The sequence below is a fragment of the Trachypithecus francoisi genome, unplaced genomic scaffold, assembly GCF_009764315.1.
Source record: "Trachypithecus francoisi isolate TF-2019V2 unplaced genomic scaffold, Tfra_2.0 Lachesis_group5, whole genome shotgun sequence".
NCBI lineage: Eukaryota > Metazoa > Chordata > Mammalia > Primates > Cercopithecidae > Trachypithecus > Trachypithecus francoisi.
In genome coordinates, this window is record NW_022681470.1 from 111,201,951 (window position 1) to 111,224,671 (window position 22,721).

The 22,721-nt window shown below is 41.9% G+C and overlaps 1 protein-coding gene across 1 annotated transcript in view; it reads left to right on the forward strand.

Moving 5' to 3' along the window:
* The window catches only part of KCNA2 (potassium voltage-gated channel subfamily A member 2), a 75,328-nt gene that overhangs the window by 13,042 nt on the left and 39,565 nt on the right, over window positions 1-22,721 (forward strand). The window lies entirely within an intron of this gene.

Sequence of the window (22,721 nt, forward strand, 5' to 3'; positions counted from 1 at the left end):
GGGGGTGGGGATGGGTTTAAGTATTTTGTTGACTTTAAGCTGTCAAAGTGTTTTTCTTAAATGCTATAAAATTGTATGACTATAAGCCAAATAAGAATATTCTCTTTTTTCACTTTTAAGGGCACTGTATAGATCATTTTGAAAAACTATCCCACAGAATGGTATAATTTAAGTTTTAAAGCTCTTACACACATACACACACAAATATAAATATATATATACACGTACAAGGGAAAGCAAACAGTGTATGTAGTATTTCTATGTGACATGCTACATGTTACAAGAATCCATTTTCGAAATCTTACACAGATTATGCAGAAGTCAGAATAACAAATACAACACCTCAATTTTTTATAGAGTCTAGCATTAGTTTACTTATAAGATTTGCTTACATCATACTTCGCAAAGATCATTTACATCATTTATTTAATGTTGAAAATATTTATATGAAGTACTAATGTCATCTGAAGTTTAGAGATTAAACAACCAAGGTTTAGAAAGATCAAATGACTAGTCCAAGATAATATGGCCAATAAATGACTCTAAACCTCCTATGTTCTTTATACTATTCACCTTTTGTCATATTATTTTTATCCTGTCACTGCCATTATCTTTAAAACTTTGACAAAAATTTACTTTTAAAAGATACATTGGGAATTTTCAGATTTTAGTGCAAAGACATTGTTGCTGTTCTTGTCAGAACTTTTCAGATACTTCCAGACTATAGCCCTTCCACAGGGTGATATTCAAACATTTTCCATCTAAAACATGTTAGTCTGCACACCCTGACCACAGACACTGAATTCACTTGATATCAGAATGCTAGACTAAAAGTTGATCTTCTTGACTGACATTTCTAATCTCCCTTTTTAAAAATTCATCATAATGACTGACTTCTGAACAGCTGAATAAAGCAGTAATCAACCCAAGAAACTGCATCCATTCTGATTCAGAGGAAAAAAAAATCCAACCTAGTAACCATTTTTCAGCATATTGTATTTCATCACATTTATTCTGTGATTAGTGGAGGACAGAGAAGAGAGACTGGGGAGAAAAACTGCCTTTATTTTAAGAAAACTCATTTCCTGTAACTATTCAAAAAGAATTGATTATCAAGTGTTAGATAACAATATTACTAACATTTATCATAGTTCAAATATTTAGTAAAATTTCTCCACGTATTTAAAATTTTACTTAAGAATTTTCCCAGTTAAAATGTCATGACTGCTTAGTTTGAATAAGGAAGATATTCGTTTCAATTCATGACACAATATTACATTTTTATTCTTTTCTCAGACAACAGAGAGACACTGTTACTGCTTTCCCTTGTAAGTCAACAGTCTGTGATACACGCTGTACTTTTACTGATTAGCAATGCATTGTTACTGTGAATATTTAACTAGAACTTATTATATTGGAATTTAAAATTTTCTAACATTGAATTTAATTCTCTTCATCAAATAAATAAGCAAGCATTATTTTTTATGAAATGAAATCATTCTTAAGCAGTGATAATAATGGAATTCTGAATAAGATATAAAATCAAACATATTCTATTTTTTCTATGTTTATCCTTTGACATTGAGTTGTTTTAACTTATCACATATTATTGTTAAGTTGAAATAAGCTTTATGCCATGTTCTCTGATGTTCTTGTCATAATAATTTTGGCCTTTGTTAATTAATATCAGAAAATATCTGTGAGTTTTGATTATGTGATATTTTCATCTGATTCATTTTTAAAATTTGTCATTGGATTTAAAATGTTTTCTTTGCTAATGTTATATAGAGAATTCAATAAAAGACCAAAAAAGGAAATCCTGTTTCACATATTACTAATTAGTTCCAAATGATTTCCTTCCCTTTCTTTCCTTTCTTCCTTCCTTCCTTCCTCTCTTTCCTTGTTTTCTTTTTGCAAAAGAGGAAACATCAAAAGCTGGGCAGTTGTCAGTACCTCAGGCATCAGCTGCCTTTGAGACTAGCTCTGCAGACTCTTACGTATTCTCCCACATGACTATAATGAAGACTTCTGTGTATTACACTTTGCAAGCCTTTTGAAAGCCAACATTCCCTAGGTTTCTTCCAGTATTCCCTATCTTATACTGTTGGAGACACAGTAAAGTCTCAAGGAAGGAAAAACTTATTCACAATAGTCTGTGCCTTTATGCTTTGTGTTAGTTATATGAGGAAATTATGGCACAGCAAATGTACATTATTTCATGCAGAAATAAGTATTGGACATCAATTGCGTGCACTGACCTGTTCACAGCAATGTCAGGGATATGAATGTCAATATGTAGATGACCCTGCTCTCAGATATATGCATGTGCATGCACACACACACATATGTATATATACATATATACACACATATATACACACACATATATATATGTATATACATACACACACATATTCCCAAGCTAGTAGGTTAGGATCCTCTTTAGATCCAGAATTGGTCAAATATTAAATAAGAACATTCTGTTTTCAATATTTATTCTCTGTGTATGCCCAGTGTTTTTGTATCATAAGAGAGTATAATTTCTAGCAATCACCTTTTACATACCCATTGTTCTCATTTTGTGCTTAGCAATGTTGATCCTAACTCTTTCTTTTTCCTAATAACAGCTAGTTACTCAAATGTGTTTTTACTTTTGGAATGTCAACAAATGATACATCATTAAAACAGAGGTCCTCTCTCTTGTTTCCACCTGGAATTTTACTTTGTCTAAAAAAACTAAGTGCAGATTTAGATGGCTTTACACATGTGGTGATTAGTTATTAGAGACAATAACAAAACATATTTTTCTAATCCTCCAATTGACATGAGAAATGACTTTTTAAGCTTTCTTGTCATAGAATTTTGGTAGTGAACTCCATTAGTGACTATTTGTAAAGTTTTTCTTTTTTTTTTTTTTTGAGACGGAGTCTTGCTCTGTTGCCCAAGCTGGAGTGCAGTGGCATGATCTCAGCTGACTACAACCTCCACCTCCCAGGTTCAAGCGATTCTCCTGCCTCAACCTCCGAGTAGCTGAGATTACAGGCATGTGCTACCACACCCAGCTAATTTTTGTATATTTAGTAGATATGGGGTTTTACCATGTTGGCCAGGCTGGTCTCAGTCTTCTGACCTCAGGTGATCCGCCCACCTGAGCCTCCCAAAGTGCTGGGATTACAGGCGTGAGCCACCATGCCAGGCCTAAAGTATTTCATTTTAAGGGACCAAATCTTTAAGTCCTTTGGAAATGGTCACAGAGTAAATTAAGAGATGTATGTTGTTTCCAAGGGATTACCTGTATCCTCTTTGAACCATGCCTCTATTCAAAAGAATTCACACTTTTCTGCTGGATTTCAACAGAGACAAATTAGTATATAATTATTGCTGCACACCTCCTATGAGTTAGGACCCACTCAATCATCCATTCACTTTTCTGTACTTTCCTTTGTACTAAAAGCCTTATCAATCTTGTGATTTTCTCTCCCTTAGATCTACTGTTTATAGGTTTCATTAATCACAAATTGGTTATTTTGTTTCAAAAAATCCTTTTTACTTTCAGTGATATCTGATAACTTGAGTCATAGAGGAAGAGACTATATCATGGAATTAGAAAAGCCAAATGAGGAGCTAAAACTCTAGTGACAAATACTATCTTAAAATGTAAGGTCAGTGAAGTAATTTTTTTGGAAATGGAGCCACAAGAGAAGGAACAAATAGAAATCTGATTTCAAAACACACAATTGACAAGGAAATGAATAAATGTGGCACAGTCCCTCACCCATGCCTGGTCTGATTTGGCATAAAAAATGCTTCTAAATGAAGGTGAAGAACACAAATGAATTCATAGGTACTATTCATTAACCTTTGCAATGTAGATGCCAGGTATTACTAGTTCATACCCATATGCCAGCCATGAAAACAGACAGTTGTTTCCGTATAACCTAAATCTAAAAGTAATCAGAGACAGCATGATGTAAGTTAGTCAGAAGGCCTAGTAGGAATCTGGAATCTGGAATAAACGATGATAAATATATCTTAAGTCTATTTTTCATTTACCTCTATAGAGTAGCTGAGGACTTCTGCAGAGGAAAAGGCTTGTGTTGTGTCTTAATTTGTGGCAATAGAGATGGAAATAAGAGAGAGGAAAGTGACATTCATAAATGTGGATGTAAATTTTTGAGGTAGAGTTAATTTTTGCCTTTATTCCTGGAGGCAATTTATAAGGCTATTTTAACTTCGTATGTCCTAGTCTCGAGAACGTATTGAATTTGTGATTTTAATATGCTGCTCCCTGCAGGCACTTTCCATGCCAGTAGGAATCTCTACACTATCAGGCCAAGCTCTCAGCATGTGTAGTAGCCAAGAAAAAACCTAGCAAACAGAACTCCAGGGGCATGCCATACATGTATGTATAGTTAGACAAGATTAGACAGCTCTACAGGGCACCCCTCAGAGGCAACCCACATTCTCAGAATGGCTGGAATATACATTAATGGGGCATTATATCTGTACTGTGCTTTCTAATATTTATAATATTTTAAGTAGGTATGTATAGTTCAAAGCAACTCTATACTTAAATATATAAAGTATACATATATATATTCTCTGAAATAGGCAGAGGAGGTAGTATCACATGCTTTTTATAAAAGAAGAAATGATGCACAGTTATGCAATTTACCTAAGGTCATGTGGTCAGCAAATGTCAGAAAGTGACTAGAATACAAGGTTTTCTGACTCCTGATCCGCAGTTCTTTTTGTATAGCCACATTTCCCTCCCCCCAACACCCCTCTTATCTCAAATTCTGGCTTCCCTAAGAAGTGAAGAAACTGAGAGCATTATTATCAGAAAATCTTAAGGAAGAGCAGAAGCCCTTGCCGTTGTATTTGTCTTATACTGTGTTCACATTGGCGAGCCTAGTCCTGCCTCAGCAAGTCTCAAGATCCAATCCCCTTACCTTAAAGTGAGACACCAAGATAAACAAAAACCCAAGCTCTTCAAACTGAATCAACCACCATTCCCTTCGTCTATTCATTTATTCTTTCAAAAATGTTTGAGTAGCTCTTACATGCAATTTCTCCTTCTCACTTCGGTGGAAAAGTTATCCCAGTCTCTGGAGCTCTGTTCCATCCTGTTCAACCTCCTCCAGAACCTGACTGTATTAAATATCATCTGCCTTTTCCTTATCCTCAGTATGTCCCCACCTCAGAATCTATGATCGGTGGATATGTTTCCTTGACCATTGTTAGCTCTCTTTGCCCCCTTCCACTCAAAGCCAAACTTCTTAAAAAGTCTCTACTTCCTGACCCCTCATTTATTTGACATTCTTCTGCAGTGTTATTCCTCTGTAATCTGGCTTTGGTCTCCACTTCTACACTGAACATTTCCTTAATACTAGTTTCTTTCTCATACATCAATTCTCAACTTCCCCCACTCTGTAGAATATGACACTGTTGATCCCTCCCTCCTTCTTGGCTTTTGTGACATTTTCTCTCATTTTCACTGACTTGTCTTTCTCTTATCACTTTTTAAATACTGCTGCTCCCCAAGATTCTGAACTCAGGCCTCACTTTTTCTGAGTCAACACTTTCCCTAGGTAATCTCATCCAATATCCTAGTTTCAACTACTTCCACAAATTTTTATCTCCAGCCCAGAGCTACAACCTGACTGCTAGTCTTACCATATTCCAGGTACCAGTCACTTTCTCAGCCAATCATTTCTGCCCTTTTTACCTTTGAACCTGCCAACCCACAGTCTAGAAGGGACAATCCTAAAACCCATGTCAGCCCATTCTCTGTCCACAGGTGGTCACCTAACTCAACTGGGCCAGGTGATTCTCTCCTTGGAATTTCTATTGAAACTTGGAGAGTTAGAAGTAGAAACAATTAGGCAAAGAGCTATGAAGTTTTAGCAAGTTGAGCCAAAGTCAGCATCATAGCAACCCTAAGTCCATGTAATCTATAATCTGGTGAAATAGTAACTAAGCCTAGCAGAGAAGCAAAGGGAAGAATGAAACACAACGCAAAACAAGCACACTGCTCCTGTGAACGATTATTATCAGAAAATCTTAAAGAAGAGCACAATTTACAGACAATTTCTGACACAAGGGAGGCCCAACTCTACTCCCTGTCACTGGGTTCTATGAGATTCTTCTAAACCCTCCAAAAATCCATGATTGCATTAGCCAGCTTGATGGAGTCTTCTGGCCCACACAGACAACTTATCTTTTGTGTACTAATCACTTTGCCATAAATGTCCTTTTGGATGGTCTCGAAACTATTTATGATATCTCAAACCCAACATGTCCAGGACAGAACAACTCATTTCCCACACTCAGCAATGTCATCTCAACTGTATTTCTTGTCTTGGGTAATCATACCACCTCTCTTTAATGCTACTGTTTGGAAATCTGGGGACCAACTAATCTCAAACTTCTCCCTCACTCTTCACAGCCATTAAATTCTTGATGCAACTTTAGCTGCCTTCTTCACCTCTGAGTTATTTTTGTATCTTATTATTTCTTGCCTATGTTACTAGAGTAGTCTTGTGAATTTTTCATACTGCAAAGTGATCTCTGAATCACAAATACACTAATAAGTCTCCCAGCTAAAATACTTCAGTGACTCCTCCTTTATCCTTTTAGAATAAAGCCCAAACCTTTTAGTATGACATCCAAGGATCTTCATGGTCCAGCTTCTGTCTACCTTTCTAATTTCATCAATTATCACTCTCCAGTATGTACTCTCTGCTCCATTCACCCTGAATTACTGTGAATCCCTTATATACAGTATGCCCTTCCATATACCTTCACATTTGCTGATCTCTCTGCCCAGAAATATCTTTACACCTTAATTTTTCTTCCCCCCTTCACTCATCCACATTGTTCTTCTACTCAGTTGGATGATAGCTACTTATCTTCCAAAACTTACGTTTTCTCCAGGAAGATTTCAGTTAAGTATCTATCTGATATTTTATACCAAGGGCCCTCCATCAAAGAACTTGACACAAAATATAACTATCTACTCTTTTTTTTCTTTTATAAAACTGTGAGTAACTTGAGAGCTGACTCTGTGTCCTTGTCATCTTTGTATTTACAGTGCCTGGCATATAAAGGATACTCAATAAATATTTGTTGAATAAATAAGACACTGAGAAGATGTAACTTCTATCCTCAAATATCTCATAGAAATAGTGGGAAATTAGAACACCTATGATTATGGCATAGTGACAATTTCTACACCAGGTAGGCTCAGGGAACTGTGAGAAAGAAGGAAGAGAAAATTAGCTTAGGGGCCTTCAGGAAATAAGAGAAGGATTTAGGCTTGACGACTAAGTAGAAAGGACTAAGCGAAGCCAATGAGATGAGGAAGGATTTCCAGCTCCTTGTAGCTAGTGCCAGTCTACTTTTATAAGTTACAAGAAATGTTGCACATTGATATACCACTGTTAAGAGGCTCTCAACACTAAATTGGTAAAACAAATGCAATCTGAGGAAACTAGCTAATTGTTTTAGCAGTGTAAAACCTTTAAAAATGTTTCAAACTATTGCAGCACTTAAAACTATTTTGGGTTCAACATGACCTCAGATATGTCTCTCTCTTGGAAATTTTCCCTCTTAATTTTGAAACATGAGTAGTGTTGAGAAAATTAATCTGTACTTTCTAGTCAACCACACTTACCTCATCCAGTTGCCGTTTTAGAAGAGTTGTTTATTATTCCAGGAACCTTCAAGGTCCTTGTTGTAAGCTTTTTGACTTAGAAACAGGAAATCAGATTTTATCTCAAGTGTAATTTTAAACCACAGTATTTAAACATTTCCAGTAGTTTCTAGACTTCATCAGAGGGCTACTTCAGTCTCCAACCCTTTGAAGTATTCCACTCGGATAAGAACTCTTATGTTTAAACTGTACTGGATTTGCCCATTTACATCTCTGTAGATCCCAGTCAGAATGTCTCCCAGTTCAAAAACATACACACATTCTCTCATTCTTATGGAATCTACTGGAAATTAACCTACATGAGGCTGTGGGCATCAAACTTTAGATCATTATAATCATCAAGAACAATTGACTAACTTAGAGTAAGATTTTAATAATTCTAGGCAAAATTCTTATCAAAACTGAAAACATGAATTTTCCTAACTGCATTAATAGATAAAAATGTCAATTATTGGAAAGTAAAACACTAACTCCAAAGGTTGCAAATTGTCTCAATCCTTATTCATCACAATTCCTTTAGGTCTATTAAGGAGAAATTTAGGGAGCTGAAGAGTAAGATATAATTAATGTAACTTGGTGCTGGTGATTTATTCAGTGACAAATTATAAGGCTGCTACTATAACAGACAGGCTCCCACAAGCTTAAACGGAACAAATCTCTTCTGTTTTAAGGATAGGTTATGATAGCCATTCTCAGATAATTCTCATTTCATCTTTTCTCACTGGTTATCTGTCAACTGAGGAGTCTTTAGTCTGGAGTCCTATTGTGTGGTTGCTACTTGAAAAGTCTTTTAACATCTCCATGACCCCTAATGCTGCAGAAAAGCTTTGCATTTTGAAAGTGTTTTCTTGTCCATCTTAGCTGCAGTCTCCCATCTCCCATCTGAGTTGTTACTGGTTGATTGAACTGGCATCTGCAAAGGCTGAAAGTGCCACTAAAAGGGCAATTCCTCCTCCACTGATTCAACATATCTTGATCTGTGGGTCTTTTTGAGAGATGATACAGACCTTGCTTAATAATCTAATAGAAATGACAATTTTTCTGTACTAGCCTAGAGATAATCCTGCCTGCAAAAAGAAGATGGATTACATGGATAGAAGTCTAAATCCAATTGAGATGACCTTTCTAATAAAATGAACATATACAAATATCCTACCGTGCTCTTTCAGTCATGACTAATCTAGAATTTAAAGAGGAAGTCTACTTCACATTTCTTTCTCTAATTTCACATATTTCTTCACAGTTTGCCCAGTCCTCCAAAGAGAAACTCATAGTCACTGAGATTTTTGAATCACATGACTCGTAATTGTGAGTCACTGGCTGATTAAAGTAGCTAAACCTCTCATCTTCTAACATGAACCTTTAATTCCTCCATTCGGAAGTGAGACTGCAGCTGTTGTATATCACCATTATTGTTAGTTCTTAAAAACGTGTCAAAGGTTTTGTTTTGCTTTGTTTTAAAAAAAAAAGACTTAAATAAGATATTGACAGACATTTAGATAGGAAAGCGATGCTTTCAAACAGAAGTTGAAATTTCAAGTTAATGTTTTAATAATTATGTCTTCTTTTGGCTCAGTTTCACTTGGATCTTAGTCCAACAATCATGTCTTCAAAATATTCTGAATAAATCACCACCAAAAAAAAAAAGCCTTAACTCTCATTCAGGAAAATGATGAGTTTTATTGGGTTCTGAAAATGCTTCAAGAACAAAATTAAGTGAGTAATCACATCTGACTTATAAAACAAGAGAAGAGCCTGAATACAATGCAGTCAGGCACCTCTGAGCTTCCTGGCCAAAAAAAATTAAAATTAAAATTAAAAAAGTATGTAGCCTTCCCTGACTTCTCTTGTTAAAATCTCAGAAAAAGAGAAGTCTTCTGGCTTCCACTGGTGATTCTTCACCTCATTCTATCATGAGGGCCTAGTTCTATTAATATTGGGTAATTCCAGCTTTAGGTCTAACTAGGAAATTGGAGACCCCCTTCCACTCAACCCATACCTTTGTTTTAAAAGTGTCTTTAGGAAGAGCTGGCCCCAAAAACCTTAAACCTTGCTACTCAGTGGTCCTCAGGGACCAGCAGCATCAGCATCATCTAAGAGCTTGATAGAAATGTAGAATCTCAGGCTCCACCCCAAACTCACTGAATTAGAATCTGAATTGTAATAAACTTTCCAGGTGATTTATATGTACATGAAAGCTTAAATAGCACTACTACCAGATCATTACTGTATAACCTCACTTGGAGATTGTCTACCTGTGAGCCCTTTGAATGAATAAACAATATAAGTTCAAATTAAGCTAACATAATCTGCCTTGCTCCTATATAAAATTTGTTTTTATAAAGTCCCAAAACATTTTAAAGAATGAATATTTTCGTTATTGAATACTAAGAATTTAAAAGCTACTCCTTCATTCTACTCTTCAATGTAGTCTAAATGTTTCATTCCATACAAAATAACCACTCCTAACCCCCTCCACCAGGCCTATCCCTCAACAGCTATAAAACCTTTGTAAAACCTCACATTTGGAATAGTCTTCATGGATGTTAATAAGCTACTAAAATGATAATTCAAATGCCTATAACAAATGACAACAGACGCTCTTTTAAGTCCTTGTCTATATTAATTTACTGGATCCTTTAAAAAAAAACCCTAAAAGACGGTTTTTGGGGTTTTTTTTTTTTTTGAGACAGAGTCTTGCTGTGTCACCCAGGCTCTCACTCTGTCACCCAGGCTGGAGTGCAATGGTGCAATTGCAACTCACTGCAATCTCTGCCTCCCAGACTCAAGTGATTCTCTTGCCTCAGCCTCCTGAGTATCTGGGATTACAGGGACGTGCCACCACGCCCAGCTAAATTTTTTTGTATTTTTAGTAGAGACAGGGTTTCACCATGTTGCCCAGGCTGGTCTTGAACTCCTGACCTCAAGTGATCCACCCGCCTCAGCCTCCCAAAGTGCTGGGAATTCCATATTCAACATTTATGTGGTATATTTTACAAGGATGGGGTTTCAGCCCTGTCAACTGAGGTTCTTCATATATGCAGGCCAAGCCCTGCATACATGCTTAAACAATGTCCTAAAGAACACATATGTCTCCCAATGTGATTGCTCTGGAGGGCTTCCTCACTTCCTTACTGGAAAGCCATGTTTTAGTCATTAGTATTCTGGTCAGACAGAAAACCTCCCTTGCAGAGCTGCAGTGGAGGGGAATGCAGCTTTGTGCACTATAAATAGTAATTTTATTAAAATGTAGAAAAATTGTTGAGAAAGGAAAAAGAGGTGGGGGCAGAGGGTTGCCATGGCAACTCAACCATTCCTTCAGTTTTGAAAGCATGGGGAGGGCTACAGAATAGTAAATAAGGAAGAGGAAATAGAGGAAGTCGGAATGGCACATGATCACAAGCGGAATGAAACAGCTCAGACAGCCTAGTTTCAAACTGAGTGATGAGCTGAGAGGCAGAGGGTGGGCCTCCCAGGGGAAGAGGGGATGCCTTTCTTCAGAGAGCAAGAAGACTGGCAGAGTGAAATCTTTGTTATCAGCTTTACCTCATGGCTCAGCCACAGAGGCCACCAAACAACATAGCCCCCAACAAATGATTTATGGATAAATGAATATGGAAGCAAGAATCCTCCTGGTAGCCTGCCAAGAACTCCCTCCCTGCCCCCACCTCCATACATATTTTTAGATATTGGTTCTAGAATCTCCATTCTTCATCCCGCTCCTCACTCCTGGACAGTGATTGACTCCAGGCAGATAGAGAAAGATCAGGACACACCAGAACTCCACCCTTACAAGACATTAGATTAATTCACATGTGACAAATCCAAAATATATTATTAAAGGAAACTAGGATAAAAGGATAACCTTAGTTCAGCACTTTACAGGTTACTGATCATTACATATTATCCCACGGATGCACAAAACAGCCCCGGCAGTTTGGGATTACTCCACCTTACAGTAGCCCAGGAAATTCTGTGCGCAATTCAGACTAAAACAGAGCGACTAATATCTCCTGCATGCAAGAATTTTCCATCTCTCCTGGAGAATGGAATTACTATTGATGGTTTAGAGGACTTTCAGTCTGTCTTGATCACACACTGTGACAGCTTAAACAATGCACTATCCCCATTAACACTTCAGTATTTGGTGGTGGAGGGTGAGGTAGGGTGGGAGGTGAGGGAGGAGGTGAGAGAGATCCAAGCAGTTCTACGTCGTTTCTGTTAATGGAGGGTAGATAAAGAAAAGATCATCCAGAAGTCATGTTTAAGGACTTTGTAATGCACCAAATATATTGGATTGTATGGAGGCTACTAGCAGACATTTGGGATAATTTTTAAATAAAGATTTAAAGGGATAGGAAGAGAAGCTAGTTAAAGAGAAAGCAGGCTGGGATTAAACAATGTTCCGTAGAACCCACAGATTGCCTTGCCAGAACAGCAACCATACTGCCTACATCTGGGACACAGTGTTGACTCTAGCTCCCTCCCCCCGTTGGACAAACCTCATGCACAGGGCAGAGCTCAAGAACACTCACATCGTGGCTGACAGGATGGGCATTACCAGAGAGAGAGCAGCCTCACCAGGCAGAGTCAGGGCCTCCTCAGACTGGGAGAAAATGAAAAATGAGAGCAAAGGTTCTGGGTGAGGTTCTGGTGATCCACTTGATCACCAGATCCAGCAATGTTGTTCCTGAAGAGCATTCCCTGAAGCTGAACACTTGGGAAGTAAATTTAAAATGAACAAAAGAGGCCGGGCGCGGTGGCTCAAGCCTGTAATCCCAGCACTTTGGGAGGCTGAGACGGGCGGATCACGAGGTCAGGAGATCGAGACCATCCTGGCGAACACGGTGAAACCCCGTCTCTACTAAAAAAATACAAAAAACTAGCCGGGCGAGGTGGCGGGCGCCTGTAATCCCAGCTACTCGGGAGGCTGAGGCAGGAGAATGGCGTAAACCCGGGAGGCGGAGCTTGCAGTGAGCTGAGATCCGGCCACTGCACTCCAGCCTGGGCGACAGAGCGAGACTCCATCTCAAAAAAAAAAAAAAATGAACGAAAGAAGCTAAGTAGTCAGCATATGAAGTTTATTGCCCAAAATGTGTTACAGATTACAATGTAAACAGGTTCAAACCAACTTCAGATAAATTCACATAGAACAAATCCAAAATAAAATATTAAAGAAAACTAGTATAGAAAGATAACCTCTGGCCGGGCGCCGTGGCTCACACCTGTAATCCCAGCACTTCGGGAGGCCAAGGCAAGCGAATCACCTGAGGTCAGGAGTTTAAGACCAGCTTGTTCAACATGGTGAAACCCCATCTCTACAAAAATACAAAACTTAGCCAGGCATGATGGTGGGTGCCTGTAATCCCAGCTACTTGGGAGGCTGAGGTAGGAGAATCGCTTGAACCCAGGAGGCAGAGGTTGCAGTGAGCCAACATAGTGCCGTTGCACTCCAGCCTGGTTGACAGAGCGAGACTCTGTCTCAAAATAATAATAATAATAATAATAACCTCTATTTAGCACATTCCAGATTACCAAGTACTTAAACATATCCCCATAGACATTCAAAAAGGTAGACATTAGGCGATCATCACAGAGAAGAAAATTGAGACTTGGAGAAGACAGAACACAAATCCAAACTGTACACCAAATATTTTGGTCTAATATTCTCAGTATTCTTTGGCTTTACTGAGTTTGGATGTGGGTAGGATAGAGAGTCCCTGATTAGGATGACTTAGCTACAAAGTCAAAATTAAAGAAATCTGTGGTTCTGGACTGTATATTTGCAGTTTTGACTGAAGGGTTTGATAAAGAGCACCAATGTTCACAACTGTGAATTGTGAAACCACAAGTTTCCTATGCCTAAGTCGACCATGCAGTGGTATCATGGAACCCATTTCTGCCAGTCATGAAATGCTGCCTTTCTCCTGGCATTATTACCACCTTCTCTCCCTACACACACACACACACACACAAACACACACACACTCACTCATAAATGCACTAAACCTCTCCTTTCTCTTCCCTTTTCTCTTTTGTTTAGTCACACATGATCTTTCACTTCTACTTCAGCTGCATTTATCCACTCAAGGCAAGTATTTGAGCATCCATCCAGCTAAATATCAGGGCCCAGAATGCCAAACTGTTCTCTCCAAGACTGCACTACCGACAGCCAAGAAAAGCTAACAGTGATGATAGTTAATACTTACTCAGCACCTACTCACCATGCACAAGGCATTGGGATAATAACTCCTTTACATTCAGATTCCTCAATAGCTCACTCAGTCCTTACAACAACGCAAAAACCTTGAAAAGCGTTAGTATCCCCATTACACAGATGAGAATGTGAAGCAGAGGGGTCATAACTCACAGGAAGTCGTGTGGCTAGTGATGGTGCAGTTGGAGAAGTGCATGCTTCTCCCCCTTCATAACCATTGCCTACCCAACATTTTAAATATATTTGATATTGTCTAAGTTGTTTTCCTCAAGAAGAAATGTCTTATATTAACATATTATAACTGATTTGTATTTGGTTCATAATCAGGCAATTCTATTTTATAAACAATCTTTGTCTTCTTAGTGATCCATTTATATACACCCTCTCACACTCGGCATTTCTGCTACTAATACCAATTTCTTTCTTTCTTTTTTTCTTTTTCTCTTCTTTTTTTTTTTGTGAGACAGTGTCTCGCCCTGTCACCCAGCCTGGAATGCAATGGCACGATCTCAGCTCACTCCAACCTCCACTTCCCAGGTTCAAACGATTCTCCTGCCTCAGCCTCACAAGTAGCTGGAATTATAGGAGCCCGCCACCACACCCAGCTAATTTTTGTATTTTTAGTAGAGACAGGGTTTCACCACGTTGGCCAGGCTAGTCTCGAACTCGTGAGTTTGTGATCCGCCCGCCTCAGCCTCCCAAAGTGCTGGGATTACAGGCGTGAGCCACCTTGCCCAGCCCAATTTCTTAATATTCTGGCTTCTGGCAGCCATCCAGCCTCTTTCTCTAGTTCTCTTTTCTGATCTTAATTCATGCATTAGGAAGACAGGCAAGACTTAATGTGCTTAGTATCTCATCTCTTCCCTTAATTCTACAAAGCCTCTCAGGTCTTCCTACAACCCTTTGCTCTACCATGCTCTCTCACCCTGCCCATCCCAGAACTCTATGCAGATGGCTCTCCCAGGTCACCAGGAGCCCAAAAGTAGCCTTTCTTTGGGTCTTACCTCCTTGACTTCTTCATCTTTAGGCCTCTATCACACTGAACTGCCTTGCTTCTCCTCAGAAGTAGTTATACCTCTTCAGTCTTCTTCAAGGCTCATCTCAGCTGCCTTTCCCCTCCACGTCCTGTCTCCCAGGCTCAACCCTTAGTCCTTCTTACTTCTCCTATAATTTCTTCTCAGGCCATCATATACATTCCCATAGTTTGACTCTATTTGCCACTAACTCCCAAATCCATATCTCTATTCTTAGACTCTCTCTCTTTAGCTCTTCCATTTCCAACAATCTGCCAGTCATTGCCACCAGGATGACTCACTGGAACTTCCCATACAGACTGTCCAAGCAAAGCATTTTCTTTCTCCAGTGATTTGGCCCTTCCTTCTGACTTCCCTATCTCTAGCAAATACCATCATGCAGATAGTCACCCAGGCAAAACAAGCAAACAAATGAACAAATGTTGTCGTCTTTCATCCCTCCATCTTCCTCACCTGCTATAGTCTGTTAGTTTTAAAATATAAAAAGATTCTACTCCTGCTCAGAAAGCCTTCAGCGGCCTTCCATTTTCTGTTGATGAAGTGCCAACTCACCCTGCCTTTGCATCCCACACTCTCCATTGATAGCCCAACACCCTTTCTCACCCAAGCTTGCTCCAACCAAAATAGACTCTGTCCTGTTCTCAAATATATGCCAAGCTTTTCTGCCTCCCTGTTCTGATGTATGCTGTCCCTGATATCTTCTTCTCCAACACTCATGAGGGCTTTCCTCCCTTCTCACAACTTAGGGTCTTCCTGAGTGTTTGTGATATTTATCATGTCCTACTCTTTGTTTGTATCTGTCTGTTCCACCTCCTGAGGTAGAGGATGGGCTCCATACTTGAAGCACCTGTTTCCCCACAATGCTTACATACCTTGTGCACAGCAGATCCTCATTATACTTTTGATGAATTGAATTGAGTTGGGGCTTAGCAGCTGTGTAAGAAGCACCAAGTTTCCAGGACCCTCTCCTCTCCTGAAACCAAGCAGATATTGTATTATTTGTCCCACTTTCTCATCCTAAAAATGGGCCTCTGTTATTCCCTTATGGTCTGAACATCTACCGTTTACCTCTGCAAGTGGTGAAAAGTGATCAGATCTTTGGAACAACAGTCATAGCCACTGAGCACAGTCCATGTGCCAGACACTGTTTGAAGCATGTACATGTTTTAACTTATTTAAACCTCTCAGCAAACCTGTGAAATAGACACTGAAATTCCCATTTTACAGATGAGGAAACTGAAGCACAGACAGGTTAAGTGGCATGTCCAGGCATAAACAGCTAGTATGGGAGGGAGCCAGATTCTCAGGCAGGCCTTCCGGCTCTAGGACCTGTGCTCTCGCCACTTTGCTATAAGGAAATGCAGATTTGAAAAGAGGAGATTTTACCTGTAGGTCTTGATGACCCCAGTCCCAAAACCCAGAGCCTGGTTTGGTCTTCACAGGTTTGGCCAAATGTGTACATATATGTATTTGATTGTGGGTGTATGTGCAGTGGAATAGGGGAGAGCCACCTGTCTTTGCACTCTGCTCTTTAGCTGGTGTTGTTGTGTTTGCTGTTATTTCCCCAACATAAGCTTCTTGAAAGAAGACAGTATCTTCCATGATTTTACTCTCCCACTGGAGTCTGATCTCGTGCTTGTCATCTAGCAGGTGACCCACAAGTTTAAGGCTGAATCACATTTTCACATATAAAGTCAGTGCCCAAACCATGCCTCTCCTTTGAAGTTTCTGTTGTCTGCCCCCACTTCTCCCAGGCTCCTGACACACCCACTCTCTCACAGAGCAGGTGCACTTCAGCAGAATGTAAGCAAATCAGTGCTGAATGTCAAAACGGATTTTACTCCATTATTAATTTGCAAGAACCAGGAGAAGAGCAAATAAATATCCCAACAAAATTATGCTATGAAATACATGAAACCCACTCGGATCTAATATTTAATTTAGACCCAACTGTCTCAACAGCTTTCTACCATCCCAGATTCCAGCCAAAGGCCATCAGACATGGCTTGGGGTGAAAACTCAGCAGCAATACAGGCCTAATGCAAAGACCAAGGCTGAATGATGGGCCACCCCTCAGGGACAGGTGCCCACAGGCCAGAGGCTGAAAAGCTTCTCCAAAGACGCCAATTAGCTCAAGTACAAGAACCAAAGCCTGAGCTCTGACAGCTGCATAAGTTAGGCTGCCTGGAGCTTTGCCTAATGATTCTGCAAGAAGAGGGGCTCTGGACCAGCACCTGCCTCCTGCTGCCCTGCTTCCTCAGTCAGCCAGAAGGGAGATACAAGCACCACCTAGTGCTGAGACAAGGAGATGGGTCATTGACAGCTGCTCACTGACTGTGATGATATTCTAAGTATCAAAGCTACAGTGAATGCTGAAGACGGGGAGAGAGAACAGAGGAGTAGAGAAGCAGTGGGGGAAATAGATTCAGAGCACGAATTCCCAGCTCATTTAACTCACCCCACTAGGCCCACCAGTCCTCAGCACTGGTGTCATGGCACCATCCTCAGAGCCCAGGAGGCTGGCTTCCTGCAGCCTCCAGGCCCGGTGAGCCCTCCCTCTCCCTCAAGCTTTTTCCCAGTCTGTCTGGCAGACATGCAGCATGTACTGCTGTGCTCATGGCCAGTAGACCCCTGCTTCCTCCCCTGTAGTGGCTCTCTGAGAATAAGGATGTGTCTGCCCTTGGCTCAGCATCTCAAGCACATAAAGCAGATTCTGCTTCCAGAACCAGAAAATACATGACGGCTTAAGACACAGAACTGACTCTCTCAGTCACTTCATGCCGCTCTAGCAGAGGGCTTCTCAGGGGCCAATGGAAACCAGCCACCAAAGGCTCTCTCATCAGGCTGAGTCCAGACCACCCAAAGATAATCCATACCACCCAGGCCCCACCCAGGGGCAGACCCAGGACCCAGACAGGTCCTGAAGTGCCGGACCACTCTGTCACAGTGCCAAGGTATGGGTATGGGTTTAGCTGTCTCCCAGGGCTGCTCAGCCTGCAGAGCTGACTGAGGGGCCTATCCAGCTACCAAGGGAGGACATGCTGCCAGTGAGCTCCAAGGAGCCCTGTGGCAGAGCAGGAAGGGGCAGGGGAATGCTCCCACCCACCATCAGCTGGGGCTGGAACTCCAACTCACTCTGAGCACACAGCAGCCTCCCAAGTGGACGTATATTACTCCAGGTGACATTCTTTTCTACAAAATTTCCTTCCAGCTCAAATCAATTTTATTTTATTTTACTTATTTTTGAGACAGGGTCTCCCTCTGTTGCCCACACTGGAGTGCAGAGGAGCCATCACAGTTCACAGCAGTCTTGACCTCCCTGGGCTCAAGTAATCCTCCCACCTCAGCCTCCCAAGAAGCTGGGAATACAGTCATGGACCACCATGCCCGGCTAATTTTGGGGGTTTTGTTGTTGTTGTTGTTGTTGTTTATTTGTTTGTTTGTTTTTTGGTGGAGACAGGGTTTTGCCATGTTGCCCAAGCTGGTCTCAAACTCCTGGGCTCAAGCAATCTGCCTGCCTTTGTCTCCCAAAGTGCTGGGATTAAAGGTGTAAGCCACCACATCCGGCCTCAAATTTGATTTAAATGAGCATCAAGAGAAGCTCTACACCAACACCTTTGACTTGGTCACTGGGAAGAGCCCAAGGAGTACTGCTGCATGATCCACTTATTTCAGAGTTCTTGATGGCTGTCCCTCCTCTATAGTCCTGGCTACTGTCAGGTCATGCAGCCCCTCTGCAGGCCCAGCATTGGTGATAGAGCTCCCAAGGCTACCTCCTCCACTGTTGGACAGCGTTCCACCAGCTAAGAGTTGGTGAGCTCTCATGCCGTGCTTCACTCCTTGCCAGCCATTCCTTCACCCTCATTTCCTGATTCTCACTGTCCAGAAAATGCCACGTGCCAGACTATGAGCCTGGCTGTAGCCTCCACAGTGATGAGTTCTTTAACTCATGGTAAGTATTATTATGATTCTCATATTCAGATAAGGAAACTGTGGCTTAGAGAAATTGACTCCCGTCCTTAAGGTCACAGTAACTTAAAATTGGCAAAGCCAGGATACAAACCCTCGGTTCTTAACTAGAACAGGGTTGCAAACTACAATACCTACGGACACCTGGGAATCCATGAAACTGTGCAAATGTAAGAGAGGTGGAGGAAGTAGCACTTGTGAAAAACCACAGTGCAATTGTTTATTCAGAAGAGGCAGCTGCCACCCACGTCCCATTTATTGTTACAGGAGAGAGTAGAAACATGGGTGATCAGATCCTCAGATTTTTAAAAAGAGGCTATCCATATAGATTTGTAAGCATAATCTCCCAATTTGTGCTGATGACTGATGCAAGTTTTTAAATCCCAGGGCAGGGCAGGCCGACACCAAGTGGGTCGCAGACCCACATCTGTGGGCAGGATTCAGGGTGGTGCCCATTGTGACTCTACTCTAGAGTCCGAGATCTTAACCATTAGACTTTGCTGTCTTAAAATATCAGCTAGCTTTATCTCTGGTGAGTCACAATTTTTCTTCCTGTTATCTCCATCTATTGGCCTCAGTTCTGCCATCTGGAGCAACAGGGATTCCAAAAACACTAGCTTCCTGTGCCCTTTTCTAGGCTAAACATCCCCAGCCCCACAAGCATCCCCATTTTGGCTTGGTTTGCAGGACCTTTACCATGCAGGCCCCATGATTCTAGGCACGCTTCAGACACACTCCCACCTGCTCACAGGACTCCCCACATCCATTGTGGAACTAAGTCCTACCCATCATGTCTGGTCTGCGTCAAGCAGAGCAAGACAGGCTTCTATCCCACTAGGACTCATCTGAGACTAGAACCCAAAGTCACCTGGTCTCCTTGGCAGCTAAGAATTTGCCTTACTTTAATTGAAGAGATAGTGACCCCCCAAACCCAGTGGGAGGCTTCTTGGCCTCTGCAGTGATTGCCACTTTGTGGGAAGTGACATCCCAAACACCAGCACTTTCCCATCATGGTCCTGATGGTCCACCCCTATCCTTGCAGGGACTGTTTCAGGGTCAGCCCTTTAACACCTATGGCTTTCAGGCCCACACTCGGCCGATCTTCCCTTCTGAGAAGGCAGCCATGACACCAAGAATCCCTCTTGTTATAAAACAAATCTCATCCTCCTTCCAGTATCTCTGTCTCACTATTGAGAGATTTTCCCATGATTCATCAGACCCACCCTAAGAAGTGGGTCACCCCCATTTCCTGATTCTCACTGTCCAGAAATGCCATGTGCCAGACAATGAGCCTGGCTGTAGCCTCCTGTGGGTCAAAAAAAAAAAAAAAAAACGGATGATGAGTCAAAGTAAGGACCCGAGGGTCAGAGGAGTATCTCTGGTGGCTCAGCCAAAACCTCCACACCCAACAGCTACGGGCTTCACCATCTGAGTACTTCTTTTGATTCCAGTCCCACTCTCAACTTCCTTCACGAAATGAGGAACTGCAAATATGGTAACCTGCTATGGAAACTGAGAAAAGCAAAGCAGCCTATCTTTTATTCTCACTCTGCCTTCTGGTCCTTCCCCGGGGCCACTGGGGCCAGGGCTGCGCTGAGCAGTTGGGTTTTCTGCTGAGCAGTGACTCACAGATGTAGTTTCTCTGGCACAAATCTTCAGAACAGTCCCAGCTGGGAAGGCTTCCTGGTGGCCCAGTGATCCCTCACAGCTGCCAGCCTGGCAACAAGAGATCCCAGCTGGTGCTAGGTAATGAAGAACAAGTCTGGGCTTCGTTCCTCAGCTAAAGAACCTGTCTGTTCCACTCACTGGATCCCGGATATAATTCATTATCAAGGTCACTGAGGAGCACCCAAGCCCTTGGCCCATCAAAACCACTTCAGGAAAGTCAGATTTCTGAGAGGCATCACAACTACCACTAAAGAGCATCAGCTCATTGCCAAGTGCGTTACAGAGGTCCTGGCACTGCCCATGTTCCTGCCAAGCGCTTAGGCATTAAAATTGACAGGGGCGAGCAGCAGGGGCACACCGCCAAGGGTACTCCTTCCAGTACAGGAAGGCAACAGGCTCACGCAGTGTCAGGGCTGGGCAAGATCATGATTTTTCACACTGTTTTAGGCAGCAGAATCCTCTTTCCAAACAAAATCTCATGCAGAAGTCTAGGATTCTGGCAGGTTCAAGGGTAGCTGCTCAGCTGGAGACCAAGGCAGGGCCAGGAGCTGATCCCCTACAGATTCCCTGTAATGTCCTCACCCCCACCTCTGCAACACCACCCAGGTACCTTTAGCCTCTTCCACTGAATCACTGGGGCTCCACCTGACAAGGCTGAACACTCGCCGCTCTGGTCAGCCTCTTGGCATTCAGAGGGGGAAACTGAGGCTGGTAGAATATGACATGCACTTCCAAAGGTCACATGGTTAATATGTACTACAAATTCAGGAGAATAAAAAGTCTTGTCAACCAAGCTTTTAGTGAGCCAGAACATCTGTACAGACCGTCAGTCTGTGAGGATTGGAAGAGTAAGTGATTACAGACATAAAGTTAATTTTTATTTTGTCTCAGCCACTTTCTTGCTGCCTGTCCTCAGGCAAGTCACCCAAGCACAGCTGACCTAGGGCTGGACTACACCCAGTGACCTTTTGAGGCATCCTCTGCTCACTTTTCAGTATCTAGAACATGACAAGACCCCCTCTCAGAGCTGCCCACCCATTCACTCCTCAGCCATCCAAGGCCTTGGCATCTGGCTCACAGCCTTCCCCTCAAATTCATTCCTCACCCTGACATCCAGAATCCTGGAGACCAATACCTTTGACCTTTTCCTCTCCAGGCTCCTACACCCTAACTCTGCTTGGGGACCCCACTCAAGGCCACATCCTGAACTTTGACGGGACTTGCACTCCTTGGGAATTTTAAGCTCAAACATCCCACTCTCACCTCTCTGCCTTCACGCTTTCTTGCTTCTGAATCCCATATGCATGGTCTCTGGCATGTTTTTGATATCTTCCACCCTTGAGCACTGTCTTCTCTCCCAGCCTATCAGTGTCCTACTGTCAGCACTCCCACCACTCCAGTAGCCCAGAACCCTTAGGCATTGCTTTAAGTACCTTCTTGCAAGATTTCCAGCTCCAATAACCCCTTTCCTGCTCCCTCACCAGCACAGTCCCACCCTGCATCAATAACATGGTGGCCTTCTCACTCCTTTACCCAGTCTAGGGGTCCTGATGGGGAAAATCCCACAGCCACAAAGAGAGGAATTACTGCCACATCCTTCCTTTTCACCAGGATCTGGGCAGAGTTCAGTCTGTCTTAGCGAAGACCTTTCAGTTCCAGGCGCCTGAGGACCCTCACCTCAGCCAGCCCCTGTACTCTCAGCCAAAGCCAATTCCAATCCATTCTCACCTCCTATCATCAAATAAGTGTTCCAGGTCTGGGCCAGGCGAGGTGGCTCACACCTGTAATCTCAGTACTTTGGGAGGCTGAGGCAGGTGGTTTACCTGAGGTCAGGAGTCCGAGACCAGCCCGGCCAACATGGTGAAATCCCATCTCTACTAAAAATACAAAAATTAGCCAGGCGTGGTGGCGGGCTCCTGTAATCCCAGCTACTTGGGAGGCTGAGATAGGAGAATTGCTTGAGCCCAGAAGATGGAGGTTTCAGTGAGCCAAGATTGCACCACTGCACTCCAGCCTGGGCAACAAGAGCAAAACTCCATCTCAAAAAATAAAATAAAAATAAAGAAATGCCCCAGGTCTTACCGAGCATGACCCCTCCACCTGTGCTCTGAATCCCTTC